Genomic DNA, 15940 nt, shown 5'->3' on the forward strand with positions numbered 1-15940 from the left:
ACCCAGGGATCGAACCCAGGTCTCCCACATTGTAGACAGACACTTTACCATCTGAGCCACCAGGGAAGTCCACCATTTTAAAGTGTAACCCCATATAATCTTTATTTCCCCCAATTCTTGAAGCTTTTTGACCCTCCATCCATTGGAACTGAAGTAATCTTTCTTTTAGAGAAAGGCAGAGCCCAGCTTTGTAGGAAGAACAATATTTCTTCCCTGTTTCAAATACAAAAGTTGTGAAAGCCCAGGCTTTTACTTGTGAAAGCCAACCTTTGTTGAAGGAAGAAAGAACTGGTGGGAGAAAAGACATATCAAGAAGGAGAAGGCTGGGGGAGCTGTGGAGAGGTAAGAGACATTTGGAGGAAACAAGCTTTGGGATAAAGCCCTAATCAACCCATGAGGAAGAATCCAGAGTCTCTTAGTCTTGGCCCTCAGCTTGAGAGATCAAGTGACAGAAACCCAAGATACACTACAAGGGGCATGAGGCTTGCTTTCTGTTGACATTCAGGGAAGAGACCATCATGCAGGTCCCTAAACCAACAAGCATTGCTGCAGGAGAATACGGCAGCACTGTGTGTTTAGCCAGAGAGGATCCCAGATGGAGTTCCCCAGATCCTCATAGGCTGCCTGCAGAGATGCAAATGTCCCCTCATGATCCCATGAGGGGCAAGGGAGACTTGAGGCAGTGACCAGAGAATTCCAGGAGTTAGAATGAAAAGCCAGCAAATCATGTCCACAGAGGGTTCAGCAGCAACTTTAAATGTCAGCTGTAGATGCCACTGAAAATTTCTGAGCAGGGAGTAACATGGTGAATGTGGTACTTTAGGGATGTTGGTCTTGTAGTTGGGTTGGCTCATTGTACATGCTTATGAGACAGGGGCTCAAAAAGATCAGCCCATACACAAAATAACAGAAGCCACACCAGGAGGCAGGCTTTCACACAATTACAAGGTTGGGCTATTTCATAGGAAGTCAGATCTTTTCTTGTAGCATACTGTATTTTAAGTAGTGTTTGTCTTTTAACCCAGAGCTGAGAAAAGAGAAGAGTGATGGCTTTCTCCCTCCAGCAGCTGTTCTGTGATCACTGCAGGTCTTGGTCCTGCCCAAATGGGAGCAGTCACCTCTGGTGATGTTACCTGATTCCATACAGTTGATCAGAGCCTAGAGTCACTCATTACTAATGAGCAGATACATCTTCATCTTCACCTGCATGAAACATTTTTCATCCTAAAATACAAGCCTTTATCATTCAGCACTGTCCCATATACTGCTGCTGCTAAGTCGCTTCAGTCGTGTCTGACTCTGTGCGACCCAATAGATGGCAGTCTACGAGGCTCCCCCATCCCTGGGATTCTCCAGGCAAGAACACTGGAGTGGGTTGCCATTTCCTTCTCCAATGCATGAAAGTGAAAAGTGAAAGTGAAGTCACTCAGTCATGTCTGACTCTTCGTGACCCCATAGACTGCAGCCTACCAGGCTCCTCCATCCATGGGATTTTCCAGGCAAGAGTACTGGAGTGGGGTGCCATTGCCTTCTCCGAGTCCAATACGGCCAGGATGCAAAACAAGAGACAGAAACACACTAATAAGCTCAGGGGAAATGGTATTGTCCTTTGTTCTTAAACTAGTTGACCTGGAAATGAAGTGTAAACTGAGTTCTTTTAGTAAATGATGAATCCACTTCGCTGCAGAGCAGGGACAAATTCTAAGTAGACTCTACTGTTGAACTTCTCTTCACTCATCCTGAGTATCCTTTCCTTTGGGCTACCTATCTAAACTCTGGCTAAAAATCCTTGTTAGTGGAGAGTCTAATAGACTCATCTCTACCATTTCTTATGAAACGAATATGTTTATATGGTGGCTTTGACCAACCCCACTAAGAAAATGGAACTGAGTGTTTCATTCCTCCTTCCTCTAACATTATGATGGCATTATTCTCCATCTAGAAAGATCACCCACCCATAAAGATGCAGATGAAAACCACAGCATATGCCTACCCAGATGCTTTTTCAACTCTATATTAAGTGTTCCACCAAGGCACATGCATCCCATGATTCTTCTAAATTTTATTTATAGGAAGAAAAAACACTTTCCCCATTATACATTATGCATTGTATCTCTAATGGACATTAAAGCAGATTGCAGTAGATTTACTGCCCCTGGTATATTGTGTTTTTCCCCCTTATTGGCTGAGAGATAAGATAACTCTATAGAGCCAGCCAGAGCCAGACACATCAGCTCATATAGCTTTCAAAGAATATTTGTCTGAATACTAAGTCAAAATCCCCTCCTAATGAATTTCCATCCTGAAAATTATCTTCCATATCAGGAAAGAGACCACAAGGAACAAGCATCTTCTTCCTCTGATTTGTGCTGTGGAAAGAAAAGGAAAATAGCACAGATGCATTTGGTATTGTACAAAGAGCATATATGGGCATTTCCATCCCTAATATCACACTAGTTTCTGATGCTAATGTAAAATATGTTCCTTTTGCATTTATAATCACGATGAGCAGATGGCGAAGACGGTTTAAAGTAGTACTGTATGTCTATTAAAATAATGTATGCTGTTAGTGTGTCTTCCCTAAAACTGGAGTTTAATTGCTTATAAACACATACATTAGAAAGAATCATGATTTGAAGGGCCATTTGCTGTGCCAGGACAATAGTTAGACAGAGTTCTCTCTAACAGGCTTTGGCTGCATGACTTCTTGTGGCAGCAGATGCTATGTTCTGTCTGTCTCTTCAAGAGGCTTATCTGATAAGAATGTTGAGATTGGCACAAAAGAACCCTGGTTTCTTAAAACAAAGGAATCCTTCTTGAAATTAAACAAAAACAGAGAAATTAAGGGAAACATGTAATGGGGGGAGAATGGAGAAAGGAAGAATTGAGGATGTAAGCTGCTCCATTTTTTTTTTTTTTTCTTTTACTACCCCATCTCAGCAAAACATCAACAAAGGCATTTTGTAAATTTTGGTGGTTCATATTGACTGTATGGTCGCTGTGCTTTCTGAAAATAAAACCTGCCCGAGAGGAGAGGAACGTCTGCTTCATTCTGAGGGGCTTTGCTGCTCAGTCACAGAGCAGAAAGAGATGAAGGCTTCTACCCCGCCATCTGGAAGGGAGTGCTCCCAAGGAAAGAGGCTTGATCGTGGAAGCTGATGACACAGTCAGGGAGGATCAGAATCCACTCGGAACACCACAAAAGGAAACGGATACTGTTTGCAAACAGGAGGAGGAGAAAGGGAGGAGGCGGCAGTGGAGAAAGGCAGGCTGAGCGCCAAGGGCCCTAAAAAGGCAGCAAGTTTTAGAAAACACTCATTTGACTAATTTGCCTAATATAATAAAGAAAGGATGGTTTTATTTTCAAATGCAGAAGTGGTGATTGATTAGGTGGGCATTATATTTGAAGCATGTGGAATGAATAATGGTTTTGAATGGCTATGGAAAATATCTCACAGAGAAGGAAACAAAAATCCATAAGTCATACGAGGCAGAGCACAAAAATACCAACATACCAACATTCAGAGAGAGTTTAAATATTAACAGACTGGATCTTGGAAGCACGCCAAAGAAACAGGGAACAGAAAGAGAGCTACACGCTGCAAAATGGTTTCTAGACAATAGGCAGTGAGAGAGGGTCTGCACAGACCTGCGAATGTGGCATTAGCTCTTTAATTATTATAATTACCTAAGTTTAAGGTCAAATCACCTGTGTATTGCTGATAAAATGAATGATTTCTTTTAAAATAGCAGAAGTAGTGCTTATATTACCTCGGATGTTATAGGAATGGCTAATCCATGTGGGTGAGATATTACAGAATTATCCCACCTATAGAGCAACAACCCAGAGGAAGAATGGCTGGAATCCTACATCTGCACTCTTCTAACACTGAACACTGGAAATACACTCCAGTTCCCAAGAGAGAGTTCTGTGGTTGAAGGCAACCTTTCCCACTACTGAAGACACACAGTCTTCTGGCAGTTTAAAATTGCCTTGTAATAGGATTTACCCCAGGTAAGATGCTGTCAGATTTGGAATCTTGAAATCAAGTTTTGCAAGCTTTGATCAGTCACCAGATTGCAGCCTGAATCCAAAAAAACTCAAAGACTGGATGTAAAGGATTTGCAAAATATCTGCACTTTGAACTCTCCTGAATGATGAAATGCCATAAAATGCTAAATGGTGTGATGAAAGATTTTCCTCTTTGTCTGATCCAAAATAACTCAAAGATTTCATGATTTAATCTTTCATCAGCATGAATTCCAAATACTTCATGTCTAATCCAGAAACTCCAGGGAAAAGCGATCCTGTTGTCCTTTGGGGAGGACCTAGCTAGACCTCAGAATCAATGAAGGAGTAGCCCAGACGTCTGGAGGCTTCAAAGGCTTCGCAAGTGATCATGATGTCCATCAGGCTTGAGAATTGTTGCTGTACAAAGTGTCCGTCTTTAAATGGTTTTAAGACTTGGCTAGTCTGTATTTTTTTCAATAGATCACTAGTTAAAACCTAGTACCAGGAATTCCCTGATGGTCCAGCGGTTAGGACTCTGCACTTTCACTGCTGAGGGCATGGGTTCAATCTCTGGTCAGGGAACTAAGACACCACAAGCCACATGACCAAAACAACAACAAAAACAAAAAAAACAAACCTTGTATCAATTTGAGATAGGGCAGGACTGGTGTTAGGGAGGATCACTGGGGTGCTATTATCACAATCCGTGTGAGTGTTGCTGAGTGTCTGAGCCAGGGCAGTGGATGTGGGAGAGGGAAACAGAGGCTCGGGGGTAGGGAGGTAGAGTCAGGGCATAGTCAGCATTGCTCAGAGATTGAAAGTGGAGTATGGACTATGCAGTAAAAAACAAGTCTAAAATAACTATCAGATTTCTATCTTGGGTGACTGGTTGGATGGTGAAGCCCATGACTCAGCAGGTTCTAACACCAGTTCTCTAACACCAACTGGAGACTCTACAATTCAATCCAGTTCTGACATCAGAGAATTGAGAGCAGATTTGGCAAATTAAAGGCTCAGTCTCAAAAGACTGCTTTGCTCGGACACAGCCACAGGTGGAGTCCCCAGGTGACCCACATTTCTATCTTGGCTACAAATGTGAGTGTTCCCCAAATCCCCCACTCATGTTCAACGATCTGCTAAAACAGCCCACAGAAGTCACTGAAAGCACAATACTTATAAGGGCTGTTTTACGGGCCACAAACGAACAGCCAGATGAAGTGGCACATTGGGTACATGTGAAAGGATCCTGAGCGTAGGAGCCCCTGCCCTCTGTGGAGTTGGGGTGCACCATCCTCCTGGTACACTGATATGTCCACCAACCAGGAAGCTCCCCCTAACCTCCTTATTCCAGAGTTTTTCTGAGTTTCTGGGGTTTCACTACATAGACATGATTGGTAATCAACCACTCAATCCCCAGCGCCTTTTGTTTCCGTGGAGGTGGGAGGAGAGTGAGGGAATGAGCGTTCCAGCCCTCTCGTCACTGGCTTGGTCTTTCTTGTGTGGCCAGCCCATCTTCTGAAATTCCCCGGGCCCACCAGGGCTCACCTTGTCAGCATAAACTCAGATGTGGTTGAAAGGGCTCCCTCAGGAATAACAAAAGAGGCTCCCAACGCTGGGCAAATTCCAAGAGTTTTTGAAACTCTGTCAGAAAGGGGAGGAAAGGTAGACATATTTTTGCTCTATCCTACTAAGGAATGGTAACATAAAATACATTTTCAGAGGAAGGTGAAAGTTGCTCAGTCGAGTCTGACTCTTTGCGATCCCATGGACTACACAGTCCGTGGAATTCTCCAGGCCAGAATACTGGAGTGGGTAGCCTTTCCCTTCTCCAGGGAATCTTCCCAACCCGGGAATCCAACCCAGGCCTCCAGCATTGCAGGTGGATTCTTTACCAGCTGAGCCACAAGAGAAGGTAGCTAGCTCCATTTTGTATATGATGAGCTTAAGGATGACTCAGATGGAGAAATCTAGCAGGCAGTTGCACTTGCAGGGAGAGGGCAGGACTGGAGGCAGAAGTTCAGAAGTCACTGAATGACATGGTCCTATGAGGACCCCAAGGGTATGAGTCAGATACGGTGGGGGGTGGGGGAAATATATATATATACACACACACACACATATATATGAACTTCAAGTTAAGTTGTGTCCAAGAGAACCCATGATGAGGATTGATAAGCTTGTGTCATGCCATTTCTCACACATGGTAATATAGATTTTTGTGCCTAAATCAGAAGCCAGGAAACTTTCTGTAAAGGGACAGAGAACAAATATCTTGGGCTTTGCAAATCTGTGTCCCAGTTACTCAACTCTACCTTTGTTATGCAAAAGCAGGCAGAAAATGAGCATTTAAATGAACATGGCTTGTTTCAATAAAAACTTTACTTATAGACACTGACATTTTTGAATTTCTTATAATTTTCATATGCCACAAAATATTCTTCCTCTGATTTTCCCCCAACTATTAAAAAATGTAAAAGCCATTCTTAGCTTGTGGGCTGTAGAAAAACAAGTGGGTTCAGAGGCTGTACTTGGCCAAAGTCTGCTCTAAACCGACATGCTGAGTGAGTTCCAAAAAGGAGGACTAAATATCAGGACTCAAGGGTAAGGCTTCAGCTCCCAGATGAGTTGCATTTTAGTCCCCTGGTTGAAGAGTCGGAAGTGACTTGGAGAATGTGAGCTTACTGTCTGATGGGGTGTTTCACCTGCGTAGGTCCTTGTACCCCTCAGAGTTGCGCTTAGATAAATCCTTCAGCGTGAGAACAAGTCCTCCCTTGGCTTTCTGCCACCACAGGCCTCTGGATTTCTCCCATCTCCTAGAGGCTCCCTCTCAGCTTCCTTTGGCAGCTGCTGTCTGAGCTCCCTTCCAGTGCTGAGCTGTTCAGCAGTTAGTGTTTGCTCCACCTTATCTACCCTCGAGTTGTGTTTATCCAGTCCTGTGAGACTGGACATTTTCCAGATTCTGATGACAACCAGATCTCCATCTTCATCTTGACCTTGGCCCAGAATTCCAAATTTGCATATCCACCGACCCACCCAGCCCTCTGCATGGGTCTGGCTGGCAATACTCACTTTCCCCACCTGCATAAACTGTAGGACCATTCATTCACCCAGCTGCTTAAACCCGACATCCTGTGTTGCTTTCCCTGTCATTTGCAGGCCCTCTATAAGTCCCAGTAAGATCATTTCCAAAACACATTCTAGGGCTATCCATTTGCCCCATCGTCTCCCTCCTCCCCACTTGGCCCCCAAATCCAGGTCACCTATGCCTCCTCCGGCCTGCATCAACAGCCTCCAGACAGGTCTTCTTGCAACCATTCTGCCCTCTACCATCCAGCTTTTAAATATCAACTCCAGTGACTTAAAGAAATTAATTACTAGATTATGTTTTTGAGGCATTTTAGGCTTACAGAAAAATTGAGAAGGAAGTACTGAGAATTTCCCTAGTCTCCTCACCACCACCACCCCATCCTTGACTCAGTTTCCTCTATTATTAATATCTTGCATTGGTATGGTACAATTGTTACAATTGATGAACCAATATTGATATATTACTATTAACTAAAGTCCATATTTTACATTAAGGTTCACTTGTTTTGCACAGTCTGTGGGTTTTGATAAATGTGTAATGACGTGTATCTACCCTTAAGCCATCATACAGAATAATTTCACTGCTCCATAATCCCTGTACTAGACATATTCATCCTTCCCACGCTCACCTGAGCTCTTTGCAACCACTCCTTGTACCATTTCCATAGTTTGGCCTTTTCCAGAATGTCACGTGGTTGGAATCACACAGCGTGATGCTTTCTCAGACAGGTTTCATTCACTTAGATGTATGTACTTAAGGTTTCTCTATGTTTTTTGTGCCTTGATAGCTCATTCCTTTTTTATCACTGAATAGTCTTTCATTGTAAAGATGTACTAAAGTTCGCTTATCCATTTACCTATGGAAGGATGTCTTGGTTGCTTTGAAATTCCAGTGACTTTTTAACACAGAAGCCAGAACATTGGTTACTCTGTTGTCGCACACACTTCTTTCTCTGACTTTTAATGCCTTAATGATCTGGTCCCTGCCTGCCCCTCTCAGCTCCCCCACTGTGCTCCTTCCACTTTGTCATTCTCTCTGTCCTTGTCTGACAGCCAGAGTACCATCTGCTTCCCACACTAGGATCCCCTTCCCTTGATTATTCACATGGGCCACTTCTCGTTCAGGTTTCAGCAAGGTTCCCCCGGTCCCATTCTAAGAGTACCCCTCAGTTACTCTCTATCACAACATCTCATCTGTAATTCTTTTCCTTACCACTTAACTCCACTTGATAGTTTCTTTTTGTTTATTTATTCTTTTTTCCTTCAGTAAGAGCAGGGGGTAATTCCCTGGTGATCCAGTGGTTAGGACTCCATGCTTTCAATGCCAAGGGTGCAGGTTCAATCTCTGGTCAGGGAACTAAGATCCCACAAGCCACACAGTGTGGCCAAAAAAACAAAAAGAAGAGAGAGAGAGAGCAAGGACCTCCTCTATCTTATTCACTGATTTATATCTAGCACCTAGCATTGTGATGATTGAATGAACAGTTTATTAGTAAATGTTTCCCATTTCTAGAAGAACACTGTACCATTGTAACAAGTATTTACAATAATTAAAGTAGAAATCAACATTTTGAGATGAACTTTTTCCATACCATATGCTTTTTATTTGCTTACTGAAACGCTTCTCTAGATTTCCATTCATAGTCAAAATCATACCTCCTCCAAGGCCCCCTGTCTCCTCCTGGGTCTCTTATATCTTTGCTGACACAGCAAAGCTATGAGGTTAGGCGGTAGAGCCAAAGGGTTGTACCCAAAGAACGGGAAAGAGGAAATGGCAAGTGGACGATCAAGAAAAAAAAGTTCTGAAAGCAATGAAAAGAATCCTACAAATGCTTTGGATAAGCAAAACATCCTGTGAATAAGTGTTTAGTCTCCTGAAAAGATTCTTTTCAAGGACAACTTTCATTAAAGTGAAATCAAATTGTTTACAATTTTATACCCATATAATCTTTAAATAAATCTGATAAAGGGGGGAAAATCATTGTTCAAGGGATTGTTGCAATCTTCGATCTTAAGAAAAGGTATGGAACGTGTGAGTTTTTATGTATTTATCTTGGTTGTGCTGGGTCTTTGTTGCTGCATGCGGGCTTTCGCTAGCTGTGGAGAGTAGGGGCTACTCTGCGTGGCGGTGCACGGGCTTCTCACTGCTGGGTCTTCTCTTGTGGGGCACAGGCTCTAGGTGTGCGGACATGAGTAGCTGCAGCACGCAGGTTGCAGTGTGGCTCACAGGCTGTAGAGTGCAGGCTCAGTAGCTGTGGCACACGGGCTTAGTTGCTCTGAGGCACGTGGAATCTTCCTTGACCAGAGAGCAAACCCGTGTCCCTTGCATTGGCAGGTGGATTCTTATCCATCGTACCACCCAGGAAGGCCAGACCTTATGACTTTTAACTCTGTGGCTTGAGGTTCAAACGCTATGGATCATATAAAGATCCCCTCCCAGCTGTAAGAGTCTGCAGTTCTGCATATGGTCATCGTTCAAACTATCTGCCTTTGTAAAAAGTGTGGTAATAGAACAAAGGATAAAGGATTCCATGCGTATTAGGATAGGGTCATGTGAAGCCAAGTATACCTTGCACTGCCTGATAGGATGGCACTCAAAGTGGAAGAAGACTTTCTGTTTTAAAGAAAGACAGTGCTCAAAAACTTAATCACTCAGAGGCCTGGGGGTAGAGCTAGATATAGAATAAAACCATTTTAGAGTTGGGGGGGGGGCCTTAGAGGGCTCTAATTTGGAGAAGAAAGTCTTCAGACAGGTGCAGACTTGCTCACCGGCATTAATGTATTACGAACCGTGGCCAGCATTTGGACCTAAGACCTTAATCTTCCTGTGCAGCGCTGCATCCAGTTCACTTCAACCGCCTCCCTGTTGTTATTTTAAGTCACCAAGTTTTGGGGTGATTTATTACTCAGTGTTAGTAGCTGAAACACACTCATTTTATAAGGGCAATTCTTTAAAAAGAAATAGTGAGAAAAAGAAAAGATAGGGAAGGAGAGAAGGAGGAATGAAAGAAGGGAGGGAGGGAGGAAGAAAGGAAGGAAAGAGAGAAGGAAATAAAAGATGATGGTGTAACAACCACCTATACCTGTTTTACAAGAAGCATTCCACTATATAACACAGGGCGGCCAGCCTTGAGCTCTGTGATGACCTACAGGGATGAGATGGGATGGGGGAGGGAGGTTCAAGAGGGAGGATGTGTGTGTATATATGCTGCTGCTGACTCGCTTCAGTCGTGTCCGACTCTGTGCAACCCCATAGACGGCAGCCCACGAGGCTCCCCCGTCCCTGGGATTCTCCAGGCAAGAACACTGGAGTGGGTTGCCATTTCCTTCTCCAATGCATGAAAGTGAAGAGTGAAAGTGAAGTCGCTCAGTCGTGTCTGACTCTTAGCAACCCCATGGACTGCAGCCTACCAGGCTCCTCCATCCATGGGATTTTCCAGGCAAGAGTACTGGAGTGGGTGCCATTGCCTTCTCTGGTGTGTGTGTATGTGTGTGTGTGTGTGTATATATATATATATATATATATATATATAATTATGACATTATCATTGTTGTATGGCAGAAGCCAACACAACATTGTAAAGCAATTATCCTCCAATTAAAAAATAAATAGTAAATAAAATAAAATACAAGAAGGATTCGAAAAGGTCGTTCCACTACCCACCAAATTCCTTTTAAAAAAAATGAAAATCTCCCCCTAAAGAAGACTTTCCATATTAATAGCCCTGAAGGAGTTCTTTCACTTTCTGCTCTGCTACCAGGAAAAATAAGCAGGAATTATGAAGGTGGACGTTCAGCAGTATGTTCTGTGTTCTGTGATGTTATTGGGTCACAGTGTGATCTTGTTAATCAAGCTGCTGAATGTACTTTACTTCCTGGTGTCCAGGCATATCACTTATAGTTCACGAAATACAGTGTTTGAGGTATCTCTGGAGAGCCTGGGCGTAGGGTCTTTGAATGGGAGTGATTCTGTGCTTCTAAGTCAGATTTGTTTCAACTAACAGCACCATTTTCAAGGAACATGAATGTGAGGACTCTCAAGCATAGCACATTCCTAATGCTAAGACATAAAGAACCCAAATTAATCCTTTTGAGAGTCCTTTGGGAACTCATGTACCCAATTCTTCCTTACACATCCCAATGAGCATTACTGTCCAGACATAGAGAGGCATCTATCAATTAGTTGAGAGTTGGGGGAGGAGTGTTAGAATAGGGAATAAGTGGCTTTTTAAAATATTCCTTAAAATTCCCTTTAATGATATTTTAGTTTTTTTATTATGCCAACCATATGATAAAATTATGTTTAGACCCCCAGTTTTGCAGTTTCTTCATTCTCTAATTAATCCATCTTATTCACAGTATCTCTAGATTAAATAGATGAGTTTTTAAGGCCCCTAATAACTGAGTACTGCCCATTTAAAAAAATCAGTGGATGGATTTTTCATTATTTCATTATTACTAATGAAAATAATTTCCCCAACACATTGTTATTATGAGAATTCATTCCTGGAGGATTCTTTGTTGATTAGAGGGAAAAAGTGTTTTCATCCTTGAGGTCTTTCTTTTCATCTTTGGCTCTTGACAACTTTTGTCAATAAAAACCTGTCGTCAGCTATGTCTACTTCATCATCACTAAATATATCTCATATTCCTCCCCAAGCTCAGAATATCTTCTTACAAATGTTAGAATGGAATTCCCTTTCTATATTGGTGGGTTTAGTCACTGAGCTGTGTCCAACTCTTGTGACCCCATGGACTGTAGCCCACCAGGCTCCTCTGTCCATGGGATTTCCCAGGCAAGAATACTGCAGTGGGTATTGCCATTCCCTTCTCCAGGGGGTCTTCCTGACCCAGGGATTGAGCCTGGGTCTCGTCCATTGCAGGCTGTCTCCTGCATTGGAGGAGGATTCTTTACCAACTGAATAACCTGGAAAGCCCCTTCCTATATTGGCTATATATTTTAAAATCTATTCTGTTTTATTAAAGTATTGAATGCTACATGTAGCTTACTATAAAAATTTGTGAATTGTAAGTTCCAGTTTCTTACCAGTTCTTTCCTGTAACTCACATTATTATCTTTTCTACCAACCAAGAGCGTCATTTCTTCACCCTGTGTATAAAGCTCTTTGCTCTTTTCTCTCAATAAAACTTTCAGGCAGTTCAGTTTTGCCCACTTCTCCTTCCCTGTCAGGGTTTGTTAACTGCTCTTGAGGTGCTGAAAAAAGATAGAAAGCCTTTTCCTTTCTATTTGACTTGCCTGGTACTCAGATACCAGGAGAAGCTCTTTTACCTCCTTCTCTTCCACTTCAATCAGAAGGATGGGCGTGCTTATTCAGAGTTGCTCAGCTCCTTTGCTGTGGCTGAGAGCTAATTTCTTGCTTTTACCCAGAACTGCACCATAGGAACCTTGTGCTTTTTGCTGCAACCCCAGCTCCTTTACCACTTTCAGGGGCCCTCAGATGAGCACCTCGCTTCAAATGCCAACAAAAATGCTGCTTCCCCTCCCCTCAACTAGCAGAAAAGTGCACCACCATGTACCAATCAAAGGAAATGTTTATGATGAGGACTCATCGCATTGATCAAAATGACCTTACTTGTCTCAGATAAACTCACAATAGCCCAAAGTGGTCATGGGAATGTGCCACATCGGACACTGAAAAGGGGAATTTGAAGAAATTTTCGAAGCTGGATTTTCTTCTTAGAGTCCATTCCCTGTTGACACTTTATCTACAAATATTCTGTGATAACAGTGTCTGGTTAATTAACAGAATGTCTTTTATTGGGGGTATAATTGGAGGATTAGAGGAGGAAAATCCTCAACTTATTATTATTTTTTTTTGATTTGTTTCTGGTAACTGTGATTCATATAAATGAGAAGTTGTCCTATTCTGACAATTAATAATTAGTATATAGGTTATAATTATTTATTTTTACTTATATAGATTCCAAATCTTAAAGCAGGGGGAAAAAGGAGAGAGGCTTTCAGTTAAATATGGCAGAATTATAACATGCATTTTTCTCTTCTTCCCTTCCAAACTTCCCTAAAATAACACTAAAGGAATAAAAGGTATTAGCATATGTGGACAGAGAGAACGAAAGAGGAGACAAAAGTGAAAGAGAGATTTCAGCAAGTTTCTTGAAGATGGCAATTGAGTTGGAGAGGTGGCAATCGACTTAGCAGAGTTGAGTAAGTAACAGTAAAAGTGCTGCAGAGAGATTTCCAGAAGCAGTGATTCAGCTTCCTGCGCACCCAATCCCATCCTGACACTAACTCTATGGGAGAGTTGTGGTCCATGTTGGAGAAACTGATTAAAAATGGCTTCAGCTCCAGGCCCTGGGGGTCAGTGCCAGACTGGAGTGTGGCCTGAGCTCAAACAGAGGGACAAAGTGAAGTTTATGTACAGAATTGTGAGACTCAGCACCCCCCACCCCACCACCTAGGTTTTGTCCTACTCCCTGAATACCAGCAACCAAGTCTCTCAAACAGGAGACTGGAGGACTGATGCTTCTATTTAAGAACAAAACAAAACTGAAGAGCCTCTAAGAAAAGAGCTCAGAAGCTGACATTTAGGACTCTCCCAATAGAAGGGCTGGTTTAAAGCACCACCACCCCATGGTGACACTCACCATGCAGCAAGCCCAGCCCCCTACTCCCCCCAGCACACACACACACAGACTTTCCAAACTGTTGTCCAGTGCTTCAGTCTTTAATACTAGTAAAGGATCAGCAAACACTTGAGGAAAATCTTTGGCATACAAGACAGAGACCAAACTTAAACAAACAGAAAAAGGAAGCAGAGACAATATGGGTGCAGAAGGAACCTTAAACAAAGAAAGAAAAGCAACCTCTGATCCAAACTATGTATTCATAAAACAAATCCAAGATATGGAGGGGGAAAAAAAAAAGAGTTCAATAAAACCTTTAGGAAATTAAAAATACAGTACCTGGAATTAAAATATTTAGTATAAGCTTTGTTCTATAAAGTTAATTTCTTCTACAAACCTAAATAAAAAGTGTAAGTATGGAAGATAGCAAATAAATGATTTTTTTAAATGAAATTGAGAATCAATCTCCAAGCTCTTAACATGATTAATAAAGTTTCTGAAAACACAGAATAGAGAAAATGGAGACAATAAAATTATCAAAGAAATGATATATGAAATATTTCCAAAAAGACATGGATCTCCAGATCAAAAGGAACCACCAAGTGCTCAGCACAGTGAATGAATGATGAACAGAAGCGCCAAAGCCACAGCGTTGTAAAATGTCAGAACATAGGAGATGCAAAGATGTCTCTGAAAGCCTCCAAAAAGGAAAAAAAAAAGTCACATACAAAGATAAGAATCAAATGCCATCATCTTCTAAATTCTGAGAGGTCAGGATTTTCAAAATAGAATTCTATATTTACCAAAATATCAGTCAAGCATGAGGAGAGTATTAGTCTGGCTGCCATAACAAAATGCCATAGACTGGGTGGCTTCAACAAACAGAAATGCATTTACTCACAGTCTGAAGGCTGGAAGTCCAAGGTGCCTGTAGGATTGATGTCTGGTAACAGCTCTCCCCTCGATTCCAGACAGCTGCCATCTTGCTAGGTGCTCACATGACCTCTTCTTTGTAGGGACACAGAGGAAATGGAGTGCCATGTGGAAGACCTGAGTTCAATCTTGAGTTGGGAAGATCCCTTGGAGGAGGGAAAGGCTACCCACTGCAGTATTCTTGTCTGGAGAATCCCCTGGACAGAGGAGCCTGGTGGGCTGCAGTCCATAGGACGACAAAGAGTAGGACACTCAATGACTAAACACAGCACAGCACATCCTGTAAGAAATAGTTAAAAGAGTTGAAAGTAGGAGGCTCTGGGAGATAAGACTGAAGGTGGGGATAGGTTGGGCTAGGGATCAGTTTCTATCATAAGATTTTTAAAAGCTATTTGATTTTTTTTAACTATTGGCATGTATTTTTTTAAAGAAAAATAAAAGCTAATTTTAAAAAAGAAAAATAGCAGCTTCTGGGAACTCTTCTTAATGCTCTATGGGTGACCTAAATTGTAAGGAAATCTAAAAAAGAATATCTATCTATATATATATATATTTTGCTGTGCAGCAGAAACTAACACAATATTGTTAAGGAACTATACTCAACAACAACAAAAAATATCCTAGAGAAAGATAGCAGCTTTTTCACCATCACCTCTCCTCTCTCTTTTCTCTCCACAGCCATATTAATTGGCTCTGGCTCCTTCTGTATGCTTGGCATTAAAGGGTTTACATGGTCAAGTCTAAGCCCCTTGTGATGGTGTACCTGGTCTGCATGACCTTCCTGCATGACATTTCAAGATAAAAATGGAGCAATGACATTGAAGATAAGTCTCAAAGTCCATCCAAAGAAAGATTTTCTTTCCACTAGCAGCACACAGAGACATACATGGAAAGAGGTAGCAGCTCTTTCATGTCTATCTCAAATATCAGGGAATGTAATGTCATGGAATGCCAAGATTTCAAAGGCTCTCAGGATTCATCTGCTCCAACTCATGAATAATTAGTGCAGCACAAAGATTGAAAGAATGGCTTGCATCTTCCCAACTTTGGTGTCCAACTTCTCACTGAACTTCTTCAAACTCTTACAGAAACCTCAAAGTCAACATGTGCTAAGTTCAAATCTTGATTTCTCAACCAGGGACATGTCTCCTGTGCTGCTCTGTCTCTGAGTGATGCTACCATGCATCCAGTTGCAGAAACCAGAAGCCAGCACCACCCTAAACCAATCTTTCATCATCTCTTGCCAGGGTAACTGTAATGACTTTTAACTGGTCTCCTATGTACACCAAGCCCCACTCCACA

At 42.1% G+C, this 15940-nt stretch overlaps 1 long non-coding RNA gene across 1 annotated transcript in view; it reads right to left on the reverse strand.

Moving 5' to 3' along the window:
- The window catches only part of LOC112581758, a 74262-nt gene extending 59391 nt beyond the window's left edge, over positions 1 to 14871 (reverse strand). Inside the window, exon 1 of the long non-coding RNA XR_006547286.2 lies at positions 14607 to 14871. This is a non-coding gene — a long non-coding RNA (uncharacterized LOC112581758). The remainder of the gene's footprint in view (positions 1 to 14606) is intronic.
- Positions 14872 to 15940: the final 1069 nt, after the last annotated feature.

The sequence above is a fragment of the Bubalus bubalis genome, chromosome 2, assembly GCF_019923935.1.
Source record: "Bubalus bubalis isolate 160015118507 breed Murrah chromosome 2, NDDB_SH_1, whole genome shotgun sequence".
NCBI lineage: Eukaryota > Metazoa > Chordata > Mammalia > Artiodactyla > Bovidae > Bubalus > Bubalus bubalis.